The following is a 19,556-nucleotide window of genomic DNA, read 5'->3' on the forward strand; positions in this document are numbered from 1 at the left end:
CCTCCTGTTAACACAAGAGTATCCAACTTTATTGTCGATATCTTTGAATCAATCTGTTCAGAGATGTTATTACACACCTCTGGAGCAGGTGGGACTTGTAACTGGGCCTATGGACTCAGAAGTAGGAACACTACCACCATAAGATCACCCTCTTATTATAGTATTAGGGTGAATCAATTAGAGTTATAGAGATATACAGTATGGAAACAGACCCTTTGGTCCAACCAGTCCACGCCTGTCATAATCCTGAACTAAACTAGTCCCACCTGCCTGCTCCTGGCTGATATCCCTACAACCCTTTCCTATTCACGTACTATCAAAATACCTTTTAAATGTTGTAACTGTAGATCTACCATTTCCATTGGGTCATAACTGTCCTGTTGTCTCAGTGCAGCCACTGGAGGATTCACCTCTTAAGTTGTTGGGACCTGCCGACACGGTCACCCACAATGTCTTTGAGCCAGTGGCTCAATATGGAAACACTCACCTCCCACTTGTAGGCTCAGCAGCTGAGAACAGTTTGGAGTGAGCAGCTCACAGAGGCAGGCTGTCACCTACAATGGGCAGAGTGCCTAGCAGCAGCCTCTTATCACCACCACGAGTCATAGAAACTTAGAATAGGAGCACAGGTAGGCCATTTGGTTCTTCGAGGTGAAGGTGTGTACTGCAGATGCTGGAGATTAGAGTCAAGACTAGAGTGGCGCTGGAAAAACACAGCAGGTCATGCAGCGCCTGAGGGGCAGGAAAATCGACGTTTTGGGCAAAAGCCCCATGAAGGACTTTGCCCGAAGTGTTGATTTTCCTGCTCCTTGAATGCTGCCTGACCTACTGTACTTTTCCAGCACCACTCTAATCATTTGGTTCTTCAAACCGGCTCCAGCATTCATGGCTGATCACCCAACTCAGAACCATATTCTCTAGCCCTGACATCAGTTGGGTTTCGTGGACCTGCTGAAAGAATTCCTGTTGTGTGTTTCTCAAGGGAAATGAGTGGCTTCCATCAAAAGGGATGTTTTGACAGGCAGCTGCTGTATCTCCTCATTGAAGCAGATAGCCTAGCAGAATTGTCACTGAAATCCGATGACCTTAAAAATGGTGTGCACATAATGCAGGAGCATTCGTTCAGATGAGCTTGCTCAAGGAATTGATGAATTAAAATAGACTCTGCTACTGGGGGACTGTAATGTGCCTACGGTGATGCGCAGGTATAGTTTGGGTCATTCTTTCAAGGACAGAATTGTTCATATTTGTCTCTTTAAAAAGCAAACTGTGGATCTTTAGAACAAAATACTGCAGATGCTGGAAATCTATTAAAAACCCAGGAGACGCTGGAGAAACTCAGCAGGTCTAGCAGCATCTGTGGAGAGAGAAACAGTTAACATTTCGAGCCATGAACTGTTAACTCTGTTTCTCTGTTATCAAATCTTGAATGTGCACACTTCATTTAGGATGATTGCTTTATTTTAAAGTTGGAGGCAATCTCAAATAATTTAATTAATTAGGCTAATAATAAGCTGGCTATTCCTATCTGAATAATCTCAGAGTGTATACAGTTTTGGACAACTAATTCCTTTGATTTATGCAAAGTGAACATATCCTTAGAATGGAGCTAACTAGTTGTTAGGGAAGAGTCTTACATGCCTATCATTAGCAGTGATGCAAAATGACCTTACAGGAGATAATGATTACTGCTGTCTGCAAATGTTCCTCTGAAGGAAGGCCAGGAGGCACAAGTCAGCCATCATACAGAAACACTTCAGTTAAGTTCATCACTAGCTCTGAGGAAACTCTGAAAATAGATCTGCCAACTGCAGTCTGATGTAATGTTAAAATTCTTAAAGGACAGCACAAGTATATCTGCCACTCATTACATAAGATATGAGCCAGCTCCAGGGTCAGACAAACTATTATTGATAGCAAGTGACAGCCTCTTTACAGCTGAAGGATTGGAAGGTACTGGGAATGAAAATCACGTCATCTTCACAAAACTATCGTCATGTGAAAGTCTGGTCCGAAAGGCAGATGTTCACCTGCATGGTCCCGTAAGAAATAGGGACAGGAGAAGGTCGTTTGGCCCATCAAAGCTGCCCTGCCATTCAATAGGGTCATGGCTGATTCAATATTCCCCATGTCCACTTTCCCATATAACCATATCATGTTTCACTAACATTGGTGGAACAGAACTTTCTGTGGTTCATAGAATCCCGATAGTGTTGGAAGCAGGCCATTCAGCCCACACTGACCCTCTGAAGAGCATCCTATGCAGATCCACTCCATCTCTATGACCCTGCATTTCCCATGGTTCATACACCTAGCCTGCACATTCCTAGACATGACAGGCTATTTAACATGAGTCCAAAAGGGTGGCACTGGAAAAGCACAGCAGGTCAGGCAGCGTCTGAGGAGCAGGAGAGTCAACGTTTCAGGCATAAACTCCTTATCAGGATTGTTCCTGATGAAGGGCTTCACCTGAAACATCGACCCTCCTGCTCCTCAAATGTAGCCTAAACTGCTGTGCTTTTCCAACGCCACCCTTGAACTCTGATTCTCCAGCATCTACAGTCCTCACTTTCTGTTATTTAGCATGGCCAATGAGAGGTGACCTTATTGAAATCTGAAAGATCCTGAAAGTACTTGATAGGGTGAGTGTTCAAATCTAGATCTGAGCGGTGGGGGCACAGTTTCAGAAAATAGGCCTTCCATTTAAAATGGAGATTAGGAGGAATTTCTTCTCTCTGAGGGCCAGATTTCCCCACCTCAGAGAATGGAGGCCAGGTCATTGACCATGTTCAAGACTGAGTTAGACTGATTTTTGATTGACAAGGTAATACAAGGTTATTGGGGATAGGTGGGAATATGCAGTTAAGGCCACAATCAGATCAGCCTGTGAAGAGGGGGACTCGAGGGGCTGTATGGTCTCATATTGCTTATGTTTTATGTACATTTCTCCCAATTTTCAAAAGCTACCTTTCCAAAGACTCAGCACTGTGTTCTCCTCATAAGGCACCGTAGACCATTTTTTAATATGATGTGGCCGTTTCTGAAAGGGCCAACATTTGTCGCCTATTTGTTATAGATTTTCAGAGGGTGGTGGTTAGCCCGTCTTCTTGAATTGCAGCACTCCATGTGGTGTGGGTACATCCATAATATCTATGAGGGATGTTTACTTTAATAAGCATCAGATTATATCAAGCTGGAGGGACTCCTGATTGACTATTTCAGGGGAAAAAAAAGTCATTGGCAAGTTCTCATTCTCCACATGGGGAAGACAGGAAGATGGATTATGTCAGTGCAACACTGTCTGCGACCCACGGTCTACAATGTTACAGGTGATGGGGAAAGCTGTGTGTGTCCCCTGCCTGTAGCCTGGAGAATACCCTTAAATGGGCAATTTATATCCATATCTCTCCAATATACTGGGCAGCAGGAGAGTTCTTGTAGTTCATTGGTGGTGTTCCTGCCTCTGAGCTTGAAGGCCAACCTCAAGTCCCATTTGCTCCATAACATCTCTGGGCAAGGTTAAAAATCACACATCAGGGTATAGTCCAACAGGTTTATTTGGAAGCACTAGCTTTCAGAGCGCTGCTCCTTCACCACCTGATGAAGAGACAGTGCCTCAAAAGCTAGTGCTTCCAAATAAACCTGTCGGACTATAACCTGGTATTGTGTGATTTTTGACTCTGTCCACGCCAGTTTAACACTGGTTTCTCCAAATCATGATAGCATCTCTGAACAGGGTGATTAGAAAATATCTGTGTGGGCCAGTGAATTTGCACATGTGGCACACTGGTAGTGTCCCTACCCCTGAGCCCAGCTAACCTAGGCTCAGTTCCTACTTGCTGCAAAAGGGATGTCAAGTCTGAATCAATGATTACAAAATATGTATAATAGACAGCAGGAAAGCTCAACACTTCATGTGTGCCTCGAAAAGTTTTACCCTGGAGCTGCTGGTCTTTCAGCGCCTATCTTGCACTCCTGAACTTTACACTGGGATGCGGAGCACCCACAAAGTTATAACTTTTGCCTGTCTTGGGCTTCTGATGCCCATTTGAACTTGAGGCCAGGGTATTAGAAGCCCATGAGGGACCATCCTGTCCAGTCATCCAGCTCAGCGAAAAGTAATTCTGATGATAGATCATTGGCCTGAAACATTAGCAAAGAAGGGCGTTCCCCAGGGATTCCAGACTAGGGGTCGTCATCTAAAGATAGGGGATAAACCATCTGAGACTGAGATGAGGTGAAATTCCTTCACCCAGAGAGAGTTAACCCAATGGAATTTATTAGCACAGACGCCAAAACATTGTATGGTTTCAAGAAGCTGTTGGATGTAACACTTGGGGCTGAAAGGATCAAAGGACGGGGAGGGGGGTAAAGGATCAAAGGACGAGCGGGGGGGTGGGGGTAACAGGAACAGGCTATCGAGTTGGATGGCCACCATGATAACAAAGAATGATGGAAGGCTGAATGGCCTACTCCTGCTCGATGTTTGTAAATTTTCTCTTTCTGCAAAGATGTTCTGACTTGCTGAGCCTTTCCTTCACTTTTTGTTTCTCTGTAAACTACTTCCAGAAAGTTCTATTCATTCCAAAAGAAGCGATAGATGATCTGCCTGCTGAGTTTCTGAAGTGATGAAGAATTTTGCTGACATTCCCAGTTTGTTGTTTTTGTTTTGTTAATATGTTAGAATTTACTCCCTTTCCCTCAGTGCCCTGGTAATGAAACAGGCTTGCTTTCCCCAAGAGAAGTTCCTTTCTGCAGTTACTGAAAATAGCATCCATTTCACTCAATCTTACTGTAAAATCCCATTGTGTTTAATGTGGAAAACATGCAGATTTCTGTATCCCTGCAGCTTGATATACAAAGAGACACGAACAAAATTGGAGGCAAATCCTTTCCAATCTTATTGAATCACCTACCTCACGATTAGATGTAACCACAGGACTAAATAGAAAGAAAATGTACTGGCAGTGAAGGCAGTCTTCTGTCTGGGATAATGAAGGCTTTATTTCCTTTCAAATCCTTCCTGCTGTCCTAATCCTACAGATGGTATAGGGGGAAGGACGGGTGAGGAGCTTGCAATTTATGATACACACAAAGACCTGAATTTTACTGCAGCCTTCCATGACTATGACATTGAGGTGAAAGGTCATTCCTTAACAGTCCAATTAACTGGATAGATGGACAATTAACTGTCCAATTAATGAGAACATTAATAGGCCTCCTATAATGGTCTGAAGCGTCAGTAACAGCCCCTGGGAAAAGTAAGTGCTGCTGAGACAGGCAGGAGAACTTGAGGCAGTGATTTGGAGGAAGTAAAAATATTTTTGTTTTATTCAGTCGTGATCTATGGGTATTGCTGGCTGAGCCAGCATTTATTGCCCGTCCCTAGTTGTCCTTGAAGGTGGTGAGTTACCTTCTTAAGCTATTGCAGACCGTGTGTTTTAAGTTGACCCACAATGGCCTTAGGGAAGGAGTTTCAGGATTTTGACCCAGCGACACTGAAGGAACGGCGAGATATTTCCACTTCGGGATGGTGTGTGGCTTGGAGGGGGACTTGCAGGTGGTGGTGTTCCAATGTATTTGCCACCATTGACCTTCTAGATAGAATTGGTCATGAGTTGGGGAGGCACGGTCTAAGACTCTTTGGTGAATTTCCCCAATGCATCTTGAGGATGGTTCACACTGCCGTTATTGAGTGCCACTGTTGGAGGGAATGGGAGCTTGTGGATGTGGTGCCAATCCAGTGAGGGCTGCTTTGTTTCTGGATGTTGTCAGGCTTCTAGATTGTTGTTGGAGTTACACCCATCCTGACAAGCAGGGAGTATTCTATCACACTCCTGACATGTGCCTTGCAGATGATAGACAAGCTTTGGAACATCAGGAGGTGAGTCAAGGAGCCAACGGAGGGAAAAGGAATCCTCCTTGGGGTTAAGGAGGGGCAGAGGATTTGTTGCGACAGTAAGGTAGTTATTGCATTTCCTGCATCCTCTTTAGAGGATGAAGCCTCTAGCAACAAGTGCACTGCTGTGTTAAAGCTTATGGCTTCTCCAAACAGTGTAGGAAATTCTGCTCAGGCAAACAGAGCTGGAGCCTAAATGAATAATGCCCTGGGTTTCCCAGAAAATGGAGAATCTAACGATCACACCATTTCCAGGGTTGATTAGTTCCTCACTGCTTCTCAATCTTTTGTCCTGTCTCTAGGGGTGGTATGGTAGCTCAGTGGTCAGCACTGCTGCCTCACAGCACCAGGGACCCAGGTTCAATTCCACCCTCCAGTCTGGAGTTTGCACATTCTCCCCGCATCAGCATGGGTTTCCTCTGACAGTCCAAAGATGTGCAGGTTAGGGTGGATTGGCTGTGTTAAATTGCCCCGTAGTGTACAGAGATGTGCAGGCTAAGTGGGTGAGACAGGGGAAATGCAGGAATGCTGTGGGTCTGAATGGGATGTTCTTTGGAGGGTTGGTGTGGACCTGGATGGCCTGCTTCCACACTGTAGGAATTCCGTGATTGTAGTTTTTTTTAATGGGATTTGAGTATCATTGGCATGGCCAATTCTGTACTGGCTTTCAGCAAGTGTCTTCCGGAACTGTTTTGGCTAATGTGGCAAGATCCAACATAGTGTGTAATTCTCAGAACCTCTCAAGAGATAGTTGTTGATTTTTAAAGGTTATCTTTTGGTTTTCCAGAGCTGTTTCTTAATGCTTACTGATCCCTTTATTAGTTGATGCAGTCACATATAAAATTATGTTCTATATTTGTATTGTACCCATATAGAAGCAGAATTAGAATAATTCATGAATATCCTCAATATCAACTTCATTAAACCTACAGACAGAATATGTAAGGAAAGCATCAATTTCCTAGCTGACACAATAATTAACTTGGCACAGGGCGACATGTTGAAGTTAACAATAATTCTTTTCACAAAATAATTGTGACAGACTTCTACACACAGGAGAAAGTGAGGACTGCAGATGTTGGAGATCAGAGTCGGTAAGTGTGGCGCTGGGAAAGCATGGCCAGTCAGGCAGGAGCCAAGGAGCAGGAGAATAGGATTCTCCTGGTCTTCAGATGCCGCCTGAGCTGCTGTGCTTTTCCAGCGCTACATTTTTCAACACTTCTACATACAAAAGGCCATCATCCTAAATGCACCTTCCACGGACTGGTGTAGTCACAACAAAGTGCTGATCATTGGCAGCAAGCATGGAAACAACTCCCCATCATTAGAGACACCGCTCCTCACCATTCCTTTCCATGCTATTCATGGGGGTGACTTTTCCATAGTATGCACCCTTGTGAGTGAAATTTCCTGGATGAATTGGAGATTTCAAAAGCAAATTTGCCTGCTGACCCCATGTAATATGGGCGTTGTCATCTGGCATCTGTAGCAGTTTTGTACAAATGGGTGGCTCTCTGGACAATTTCAAAGGGCAATATAGAGTCAACCACATGACTGTGGGTCCAGAGTCACGTCTGGCCAGACTGGGTAAGAACAGCAGATTTCTCTCCCTGAAGGACATTAGTAAATAAGATGGTAATTTTAAACAACTATCAATCACAGTTGTCATGGTCACCATTATTGAAACTGGCTAGCAACTTCAGATGTATACATTGATTACAAATTACATCAGCTAACATATTAAGCCCATACCTCCAGAGCATTAGTCTGAATCTCTTGACAACCAGTGATGGTACCACCACGCCACCTTCTCCCCAGTTTTGCTTTTGTTAATGTGTAGCAAGTAAGATGCTCAAAGACATTTTAAAAACTCAATGAGTTTGAGTTCTGCGATGACTTTCCTCTGGGATTGCTCCGGGCAATAACCTGGCAATCTGTCCTTAATTCCTGGAGTCTCCAGGGCAATGTTAGAGGGCTGACATCCCAAGTACAGGTCTACACAGTGCTCTACCTAGGAGGGTCAGTGAGCTCAGTTGGCTGGATGGCTGATTTGTTATGCAAATTGATGGCAACAGCACAGGTTTAATTCCTGCATTGTCTGCGATTCCCATGAAGGGCCCTTCCTTCTCAAACTCTCCCTTTACCGCAGGTTAAAGCAATCACCAGTCACCCCCATCACCTCCACTTCTCTCACTCATGTGAGAACAACCCTGTGTCCTGTATGATAATATATTTATTTTTGCTAGGACAATTAGGCTCCAGGTAAAAACAATGACTGCAGATGCTGGAAACCAGATTCTGGATCAGTGGTGCTGGAAGAGCACAGCAGTTCAGGCAGCATCCAAGGAGCAGCGAAATCGACGTTTCGGGCAAAAGCCCTTCAATTAGGCTCCAGCCTAGCAATGGAAGCTGACTTATTGATTAGATTAGATTCCCTACAGTGTGAAAACAGGCCATTTGGCCCAACAAGTGCACACTCACCCTGCGAAGAGTAACGCACCCATTTCCCTCTGACTAATGCACCTAACACTATTGGGCAATTTAGCATGGCCAATCCACCCTGACCTGCACATTTTTGGATTGTGGGAGGAAACCGGAGCACCCGGAGGAAACCAACACAGAGACGGGAGAATGTGCAAACTCCATGCAGACACTCTCCCGAGGATGGAATTGAACCTGGTCCCTGGAGCTGTGAGACAGTGCTAACCACCGAGCCACCGTGCTGCACTTATGCTTGAGTGAAGCTTAATTGCTGCTAATGGCTTCAGATTCTCACCCTTGATTGCCTTTGAACTGAAAGTTGATATAAAAATGATAGTGTACATAAGGAAGTGGTGGCATGTTATTAATCTGATCACACCCTGACATTAAAACGTCTTATTTAGAAAGTTGGGTGTTCGATTCCGTGACTCCAAACTCATCAGACGTTGACACTTCGAGTGACTGTCAGTCAGACAAGCATCAACCTCATTGATTTGGAGCCATCCTTTGCATTTGAATCCTGCCCTCTCTGACATCTCACTGCCTCTGGTTTAACTTAACATTGTCAAAGGGCAGTCAGTTGTTGAAATAGAACTGTTCCTATAATCCAACATTAACAAAGAAACCACTTGCCTATTTTCCTATTGCAAATAAGGAACATGTTAGCACTGTCAAATGTTTTGTAGCTAAAATTAGAAATCTCATGTACTGGGAAGAGTTTCCTGAACAGATTGTCTGGGTGTGGCAAGTGTCAGAATATCAACTCACTCTGAGTGCATGCCTGTGAAGAAACCAGCCTGATTTTCCCTCAAGCAATTTAATTCAAGGGAAAGCAAGGGAAACAACAAAAGATTATCTATTTTTCAGTGGTGTTTTATCCATAATTTAAGTCACAATCATCAGTTACTCACTTGCCTAGTTAATGACGGTAACTATTGCCTGTGTCCCTTATCTCTTTAAACATTTTTAATATTCCAGCAGTCCTCAAATCTCGCCAGTTTCAGAAACTGTAACCCCAACATTTACAATAACAATTTAAATTTAAATAGCATCTTTAAGTTCATGATGCATCTCCAGGAGCTCCACAGGTGTGCTGTGAAGCAAATCATGACACTGAGCTACGAGGTGACAATAGGTCAGATCACCAAAAGCTGAATCAAAGGGGTGGACTTTAAGAGTGCTTTGAAAGAGGAAAGTGCGGTCAAGAGGTAGAGATGTTAGCGAGGGAATTCTAGTGTTTGGAGCAGACACAACTGAAGACATGGGGGCCAATGGCACCATCTTTCAGATTTGGAATGCTCAAGAAGGCAGAGTGTAAGCAGTGTAGAGATCATGGAAGTTCCCAGACGTTACGGGGAGATTGGGAGGGCTGAAGCAATGGAGGAATTAGAAAACAAAGGAGGAGAATGAAGAGTGAGAGCAGTCTCAATCCTGCTGCCTTTTTGAACCGATGTTAAAAAAACAGTTATCTTAGGTCCAACACCTCCATTTAGGAAACTTCTTAACTTGGTGTCACACAGTACAAGATTAACATAGAAGAATAGAATATTGGAACAGGAGGAGTTGACCCTTGAAGCCGACTCCACCATTCATAGATAGCCCAACTCAGTATCCTCTTCCTGCTTTCTCCGCATAACATTCGGTCCCTAAGGTCTACATCTAATTCCTTCTTGAAAACATTCATTGTTTTTGTCTTACTACTTTCTGTGCCAGAGAATTCTGTCGGCTGACTATTCTCTGGGTGAAGAAATGTCTCCTCGTCTTAGTCCTAAATAATTCTGGACACGTCAGTCATAGGCAACATCTTTCTTGCATTTATCTTAATCCTTTTATAATTTTATATGTTTCAATGAGATCCACCTCATTCTTCTAAATGTCAATGAATATAATCCTAACTGGATCCAGTCTCTTTTCACACATCAGTCCTGCCAAGAATCAATCTTATAAAACTTTGTTGTACTCCCTCCAGAGCCAGAACATTCCTCCTCAGGTAAGGAGACCAAAATTGCATGTGGTGTTCTAGTTGTGGTCTCACCAAGGCCCTGTACAATTGCAGCAAGACATCCCTACTTCTGTACTCGAATCTCCTTGCTATGAAGGCCAATATACCATTTGTTTTTTTTCACTATTGGTTGCAGCTGCATGTGTACTTCCAGTGACTGCTGTATGAGTCTCATATGTCCAGGTCTCATTACATCTCCCCGTTTCCCAATCTGTCACCATTCAGGTTATAATCTACCTTTCTCTTTTTGCCACCAAAGTGGATAACCTCTCATTTATCCACATTATGCTTCATTTGTCATGCACTTGCCCACACGGTCAGCTTGGCCGCATCACACTGAAGCATCTCTGCATCCTCCTCACAGTTCATCCTCCCACCCAGCTCTGTGTCATCTGTAACTTTGATTTATTTCCCTTATCAACATCATGAATATACATTGTAAATATGGGACCTTCTATACTGGAGGATGCAGGAATTTCACATTTAAGAGAATGAGACCATATGTCTTATTACAAGAACCCTATGCATAATATTGTGCAAGCCGGGTATAGAATATGCAAGATTAAACAAGAACAAACAGCGCTAGAGAAACTCAGCAAGTCTGGCGGCATCTGGAAACAGTTTTGAGTGAGGGAAACAGTGTTAATGTTTTGAATCCAATGTGACTTGCCTTTAGAACTGAAGAGGAAGTTGGGAAAGTGTATACTTCACACTGTGGAACAAGGTGGGGAGGAGAGGTGGAAAAATGGGAAGGTCTAGGGAAAGTTAGAGGGCAAGGGAGATTAGTGATTACAGATGTCACAGGACAAAACACAAAGGGCGTGCTAATAAGATGATAAGAAATAGGAACTAGGCCATTTGACCCCTCAAGCCTGCTCTGCCATACAATAGGATGACGGACAAAAAAAACTGCAGATAGAGTCATAGAATCATAGAGATGTACAGCACGGAAACAGACCCCTTGGTCCAACTCATCCATGCCGATCAAATATCCCAACCCAATCTAGTCCCACCTGCCAGCACTTGGCCCATATCCCTCCAAACCCTTCCTATTCATATACCCATCCAGATGCCTTTTAACTGTCGCAATTGTACCAGTCTCCACCACTTCCTCTGGCAGCTCACTCCATACATGCACCACCCTCTGCGTGAAAAAGTTGCCCCTTAGGTCCTTTTACATCTTTCCCCACTCATCCTAAACCTATGCCCTCTAGTTCTGGCTCCCCCATCCCAGGGAAAAGACTTTGTCTATTTATCCTATCCATGCCCCTCATGATTTTATAAACCTTTATGAGGTCACCCCTCTGCCTTCAATGCTTCAGGGAAAACAGCCCCAGCGTATTCAGCCTCTCTCTCTAGCTCAAATCCTCCAACCCTGGCAACATCCTTGTAAACCTTTTCTGAACCCTTTCAAGTTTCACAACATCTTTCCGATCGGAAGGAGACCAGAATTGCACGCAATATTCCAAAAGTGGCCTAACCAACACCCTGTACAGCCGGAACATGACCTCTCAACTCCTATACTCAATACTCTGACCAATAAAGGAAAGCATACCAAACGCCTTCTTCACTATCCTATTTACCTGTGACTCTACTTTCAAGGAGCTATGAACCTGTGCTCCAAGGTCTCTTTGTTCAGTAACACTCCCTAGGACCTTACCATTAAGTATATAGATTTGCTTTCCCAAAATGTAGCACCTCGCATTTATCTAAGTTAAACTCCATCTGCCACTTCTCAGCCCATTGACCCATCTGATCAAGAACCTGTTGTAATCTGAGGTAACCTTCTTTGTTGTCCACTACACTTCCAATTTTGGTGTCACCTGCAAACTTACCAACTGTACCTTCTATGTTCATATCCAAATCATTTATATAAATGATGAAAAGCAGTGGACCCAGCACCGATCCTTGTGGCACTCCACTGGTCACAGGCCTCTGGTCTGACAAAACAACCCTCCACCACCACCCTCTGTCTTCTACCTTAGAGCCAATTCTGTATCCAAAAGGCTAGTTCTCCCTGTATTCCACGAGATCTATCCTTGCTAACCAGTCTCTCATGAAGAACCTTGTGCAGTGCCTTACTGAAGTCCATATAGATCGCATCCACCACTCTGCTCTCACCAATCCTCTTTGTTACTTTTTTTAAAAACTCATTCAAATTCGTGACTCATGATTTCCCCACGTGCAAAGCCATGTTGACCATCCCTAATCAGTCCTTGCCTTTCCAAATCCGTGTAAATGCTGTCCCTCAGGAGTCTTTCTAACAACATGCCCACCCCCGATGTCACGCTCATCAATCTATAGTCCCCTGGCTTGTCCTTACCACATTTCTTAAATAATGGTACCATGTTAGCCAACCCTAATCTTCTGGCACCTCACCTGTGACCATCGATGATACAAAGGGCCCAGCTTCCCTAGCTTTCCACAGAGTTCTAGGGTATACCTGATCAGATCATGGGGATTTATCCACCTTTATGTGTTTCAAGACATCCAGCACTTCCTCCTCTGTAATAAGCTGGAATCCAAGGTAGATCAGCAGGAGGCTGGAAGAACACAGCAAGTCAGGCAGCATCAGGAGGTGGAGAAGTGAACATTTCAGGACCTGAAGAAGAGTTACATTCGAAACGTTGACTTCTCCACCTCCTGACGCTGCCTGGCTTGCTGTGTTCTCCCAGCCTCTTGCTGGTCTACCATACAATAGGATCATGGCTGATCTCTCATTCTCACATCCACTTTCCTGTATTTTCCCCATAACCTTTGATTCCCCGACTGATAAAGAATCAATCTCCCTCAACCTTAAATATACACAAGGACTCTGCTCCAACAGCTACTGTGTCAAGGAGTTTCAAAGACTCTCAACTCTCTGAGAGAAGAAATTCAACCTCATTTCAGTCTGAGATTGGTGCCCCTTTATTCTGAGACTATACCCTCTTGTCCTAGACTCTCCCATGATGGGAAACATCCTCTCAGCATTGACCCTGTCAAGCCCCTTGAGAATCTGATATGTCTCAATGAAATCACCTCCCATTCTTCTAAACTCCAGGGAGTACTGTCCCAATTTGTTTAACCTTTGCTCAAAAGATATTTCCTCCGTACCAGGGATTAACATAGTAAACCTTCTCTGAACTGCCTCCCACAAAATGATATATTTCTTGAAATAAGAGGATCCTACTGCTCAAATATACCAGATGCAGTCTCACAATACCTTGTACAGTTGCCATAAGACGTCACTACTCTTATATGCCAATCTGCATGAAATAAGGGCCAACATTCCATTCGCCTTACTGATTACCTGCTACACCTGTATGCTAGCATTCTGTGTTTTGTGCGTAAGTAATGGTTATAGAGAAGTGTGAGAGGTCCAGAGTAGTTTTCGCAGGATCCTGGAATTTCTGCACCATAGCTTACGCTGCATTTCCACATGGTGTTAGGACCACTGAGACAATTTTAACATTGAGCCTTTCAATACGGACAATCTGATAAATAAACTGGAGGCCTCTTCGTGATACAGGGTACAGTCCCTACCTCAGAAGCAGGAGGCCCAGCTTCAAACCGCACTGGCTCCAGAGGCACGTAATAATATTTCTGACCAGGTCGATTGGAAAGTATCTAGGAATAATATGGTAGACGTGTTAATGACTTTGTGATATTGAATTACTGCATAAACTAACTTCCAGGTAAGGCCCACTGTTAGAGATTGAATTCTTTATCAACTTGCTTCGAAGGCTTTAGAATCTAGAATATCCTTTGAGCAAAAATATTTTGTATTCATAAAATTTATGCAAAATAGATTATAAAATATTATGACTTGAGAATTGCAGAAGGTGCCATAAAATTCAGCTTGTCCCCATACAGCAAGTTCTAATTCTTGGGTGCCCCTCAATACAATTGTAATATTTTTAATATTTACGTTATACTTTGCATATCAGGAATGTAGCCTGAGGGCAAAACATTTCAAATTGACAATTACAGCAAGTGCAATATAAAATAAGCATTTCTCCACACACCGTGTTCCACCCTCAGGTATCTCAATACAATTTCAATATTCTTAATGGTTGATTCAGTATCTTTTTTGAAGTTGAGGGATAGGCAATGACTATTTGTTCACCAGCATGTTCCTTTAAAGAAATTGATGAAGAGCCACACAATTGCTTGCAGGGTGTGAACCGCCTCCACAGATTCTCAGGAGCCTCATCTGTTTGTATGCTAACAGGCCAGCTGTCACTTGGAAAATCAACATTCCTGTCACTTCATGGTGATTTTACACTGAACTTGCATTTCAATTGGTTACAGCAATGCAAGGAAAGGGGCCAGGGTAGCCATCTACATGTGAGGTGCTCAGAGTCACTAGGTGGGCTAGGTTGAGGGACAGTGACGGGAATGGATTTGTCTTCGGGAAAGTAACGTCACTAAAAGTGAGCTTGATAGGGTTTGCACCTGGGGCCCACTTTAAATTTGCTTTGGACAAATGCAAGGCTAAAGGTAAAAATGGGAGGCACCTGCACTCTCTGGGTGGGCTAGAACCTGTCAAGGGAACCGCTGAAAGGGACATGGTCATGTGAGTTGACTCCGAGGCTCATCGTGTTTAATCAGCTTGTGGTGACAGTAAAGATAGCAAATAGAATGCAGGATTATATTTGTAAACCAGCTGGATTCAAATGAAAGAGCGATGAGGAGTGAATTGTTAAGCCATTGTTTCAGGTTTGCTTTCCATATCCTACTCAGTGTTTTATGTACCTTCTAAAGGGTGCCCTCTGCATTGTTTCCCTTTGAAGATATATCAGAGAGGACCCCTTATTAGACAAAAGCCTGAATGGGAAGTAGGAAAGAAATCTGAACCAATAATTGGAGCTGTACCAGGCAGCTTGACAAGAGGTTGTGGATTCAGAAAGTAACATTTAGGGTAGATATCATGTGCTTTGGAGAGAGAGAATGGTAAATAGCTACAATAGGTTTCCACCGGGAGAGAGGATGATTCTAGGACAGTGCCTTCATTTACGGAAAGCAGCTGGAGGGAGATGTGGGCGTAAGTAGTCATGATGAGATCAGCTAGCTTTTTGAGCTGTCTTCATCTTAGTTCTGCCTTGTGATCTTTTAAAGGATGTGAATGGTCTCAATGAGAATGTGTCCGATATTTTGAGACAGCTGCGTGTGTGATTTTTTTTTACAGCACAGAATAAATATATTCCTTCAAAAATGAGTTAATGACGTCGTTGTTCACCTTATTCCCCAGACTGGAAAATGTGTTCTGAAATGGACACTGTACTGAATACTTTACACCCCTGAATCCTTCATGAAATGAGGCACTTTTTTTTTGTCAGGTACTAGTTAATGCTTTTAGAGACCATAAATAAATAAAATGAATGAAATAAATTTGTCACAGGAAGCATTTGTGGCCAAAACATTGAATGCTTTTTAGAAGGAATTAAATATAGTTCTTAGATCTGAAGGAATCAAAGGGCATAGCGAGAAAGCAGGAATTGGGTACTGTACTGAGTAGGGCAGTCAGTCATGGTCACAGTGAATGGCAGAGCAGGCTGGATGGGCTGAATGGCCTACGCTGGTTTCTGTTTTCTATGTTAGAGGATTATCACATCCTGCAGGCTATCAAATGTTACCGGGAATATTCCATGATGTGGGTGTTGCTGGATAGATTGAAGTTTATTCTCCACCCATAGTTCCTCCTCATTTGTATCTTAAACTTGCAACATCTTACTCTGAGATTAGGTCCTGGACTCTCCCTAAAGGAGAAATGGCATTTCCACGTCTACCCTGACGAGTCCTCTGAGAATCTTGCATGGTTCAACAAGGTCACCTCTCATACTAGCTTTCTTATTGAAGGCATTGTGTCCATGTGGTCAAAGTGCTTCCACAGGACTGTTAGACAGGGAGTTGTAGGAGGTCAGTCCAGCAAGGTATAGGCTAAGTCTGGCTAATGTAAAGCTGGGAGGGGAATATGGAAGTGATAGCATTACCATGAGCCTTCCACTGTTGTCATTCTCGGTGGTGAGGTCTCAGGTTCAGGAGTTGCTGTTGAAGGTAGAAAGATAAAACTGATATGTATTTTACTTAATTGTTGTTGAACACTTAGTCAGCAATAGAAGCTGGACTTACCAAAGGCTCAAAAATCCTCATGATAGAGTGACTGAGTCATTTCAGGCCTAAAATCAAAACAGAAAGTGAAATAATTTCACAGAGGCTGGTTTACCAACACCAAGTCACTCTTTATTTTCACTTGGAGAATCCTTTATCCAGCTCTGTCAAAGCCAGCTCTCAGAGTGAACAGAACCTCGAACACTCTTGTTTATATCTGTCAGCCAGGGCTCCTTTATTGGACCAGATTAACAGCCCCAGTCAGGGAACTTATAATCTACGAAGTCCACCTGGTTGACCTTGTTACAACTACTACGGAAAATGCTTGAGAAACCATTATCAGTGTCTCTGTCGTTAGCTCTGGTCACCCTCATTGTCTGTTCCACACGCTCCTCTTCCTTCTCTCAACAGCATAATAACCCCCAATCTCCAGCTATTTTCACTCTGAAGAGGTGTCATGCTAAACTCGAAATATTAACTCTGTTTCTCTCTCCACAGATGCTACCAGACCTGTTGAGTTTCTCCAGCACGTTATATGTTTATTTCAGAATTCCACCATCCACAGTAGTTTGCTTTTATTGAAGTCTTCATAAAGGACCTGGTCTATATAATTTATTGAAATCAACTTTCTGAATGGTAGCGATTTCACAACTGGCAGATCTCTGGACCAAACAAAAACAGAAATTGCTGCAGAAACTCAGTAGGTCTGGAAGCATCCATAGAGAGAAAATAGAGTTACAATTCAAGTCAAATGACCATTCTTTAGTTCTGAATAAGTGTCATACCAGACTTGAAATGATAACTATGTTTCTCACTCTCCAGATGCCACCAGACCTGTTGAGTTTCTCCAGCAATTTCTAATTTTGTTTGTTTCAGATCTCCAGCATTCCCAGTTCTTTGTTTTATTATGGCAGTGCCCTGGGCTAGCAGTGGACAAATCAGATATGGTCTAGGTTACTTATCACCATCCAGTGGCCCCTGCTAGAGGTGGAGAGGTGGATGTGTTGTGTTTTTTTTTATGCGAAGAGATTATCAGACTGTGATATCCTTCATGGTTCAATCAACTGCCAACATATACTAGGCTTTCACATGAACAAGAGCTAAAAATGTGTTGCTGGAAAAACGCAGCAGGTCAGGCAGCATCCAAGGAACAGGAGATTTGACGTTTTAGGCATAAGCCCTTCTTCAGGAAGGGCTTATGCCCGAAACGTTGAATCTCCTGTTCCTTGGATGCTGCCTGACCTGTTGCGCTTTTCCAGCAACACATTTTCAGCTCTGATCTCCAGCATCTGCAGACCTCACTTTCTCCTTTCACATGAACAACAATATCTTTGGGCAAGATGTTGGCAACTGATCAAAATATTACCACAGAAGGAGGCTTTGTCTTTAGCAGAGACTGAGAGGAAGGAGATAGAAAAGGCAGGAAAATAGTTAACAAGGTACAAAAGATGGCAATAAATGAGAACTTTTTAGGTGGATTCTTCAGAGCTCTTCAAGAGTTTATTCTGTTTTTCATGAAAAATATGTAGGAGGTACTCGCTATGCAATAATATCAGATTAACTGTGACAATGAGCTAAGTGATTTGAAGATGGGATTAAGCTAAATTGATTGAATTGAAAAGAATTTTGAACAAATGTGATAAATTGTGACTGATGAATCTTTATATGTACATAAATCTATAAATATTGAGATGATATTGTGGCTTTCAGAGATGCATTTCATCCTTTTTTTAATGAAGAAAGGTTGAGACAGAAATCCTGAGCAGTCTGCTCCAAAACTAATAAACATTTTGTGAGGCCTTGGATATTTTTAAAAGTTGAAACAATAGACGCAGCCTGAATGGATGGGGTCAAGCTCCTGCAGAACCAGGATTTTTTTAGTTGTAGCTTTCTGTAGCAGTTGCTGGGGACTTGAAGCTGGATGTGAAGACTTTTATTCCTCGCTCTGTTGCAGTTAAAAGCTGGTGTTCTCTTGCTGCTGCTAGAAATGCATGTGAGAGGATCTATTTTACTGAATTTGCCTTTGTTAATGGTGTGTTCATGGGATGTTACCATGAACTGGAATAGATAATTATTAAAATATATAGTATTTTGTTAAGCATTTTGGTAGAGTTACAATTAAGCCTCTTCTTTTAGCTTTATTTTGTCTGTATTTTAATTGCCGTATAAATGAAGTGTGTTTTGTTTCAAGCCTGGTAGTTTGACCAATCGAGTTGCATCTGGAGCACAATGTCTTCCTTTAAAATTAGAACAAGTTAGCATCCTGATTATCTTCTTAATATATTTTGAGGGGGTTTGGTCTGGTCCATAACAGAATGTATATTAAAATGATGTGAGTTGTGTAGCATTAAAAGAGGCTTTTGACAAAGGGAATAAAGGAAAGCATCTGGGTGAAACTTAACTGTTGAATGATTGAAGTGTGAATGGGATGCTTTTACGTATGAAGTTAAGCAAAATATCAGTGTTCATCTCATCTGTGAAAGTACATTTTTAGCCTTTTTTTACAGTGTTGGTATTTCATAAATGATAATGATGCCTTCGTGAGAGGTCAGGGGACACCGGGACTATTCCAGCACTCAGGGCTTTAAGTACAATTAAAGAAAACAGAAAATCAAACCTGTTTTCAAAGCAGAAAATCATATTGAGAAAGGACATTGGGACTTGCTAATTTAGGAGGGCTATTTTGGTGCAATGGTGTGAACAGACCAAAAAAAGGTGCTAATACGACATAGCTGCTTGAATTTCTGATTTTAGCATGCAATTTTGATCCTAATTGCTGATTACCAAAGTTGAACTCAGCAGGAGATACCAAGATAGGCACTTGCAGATTTAAGATATGTTCAAATTAACCTGCCCAGCAGGGAGCAGGTGGGACTTTAACCCAGGAGCCCCTGACTCAGAGGCAGGGAGACTATCACAGGAGCCATCCACTTGGTGGTTTAACACTGAACCGGATTTGGAATTGATATCACAATGAGATTGGCGACAATCTTGTCAATTAGTGGAGTAGGCTCGAAGGGCTAAATGACCTGGTCCTAAGACCTTACCATTAGTGTTAGCCAAGAAAATAAGTGGCAACCT

At 42.8% G+C, this 19,556-nt stretch overlaps 1 protein-coding gene across 1 annotated transcript in view; it reads left to right on the top strand.

The window, feature by feature from the left end:
- LOC132819527 (synaptosomal-associated protein 25) overlaps window positions 1-19,556 on the top strand; it is a 128,974-nt gene that overhangs the window by 74,231 nt on the left and 35,187 nt on the right. The gene's annotated exons all lie outside the window — the stretch shown is intronic.

The sequence above is a fragment of the Hemiscyllium ocellatum genome, chromosome 10 (genome assembly GCF_020745735.1).
Source record: "Hemiscyllium ocellatum isolate sHemOce1 chromosome 10, sHemOce1.pat.X.cur, whole genome shotgun sequence".
In the NCBI taxonomy this organism is placed as follows: Eukaryota; Metazoa; Chordata; class Chondrichthyes; order Orectolobiformes; family Hemiscylliidae; genus Hemiscyllium; species Hemiscyllium ocellatum.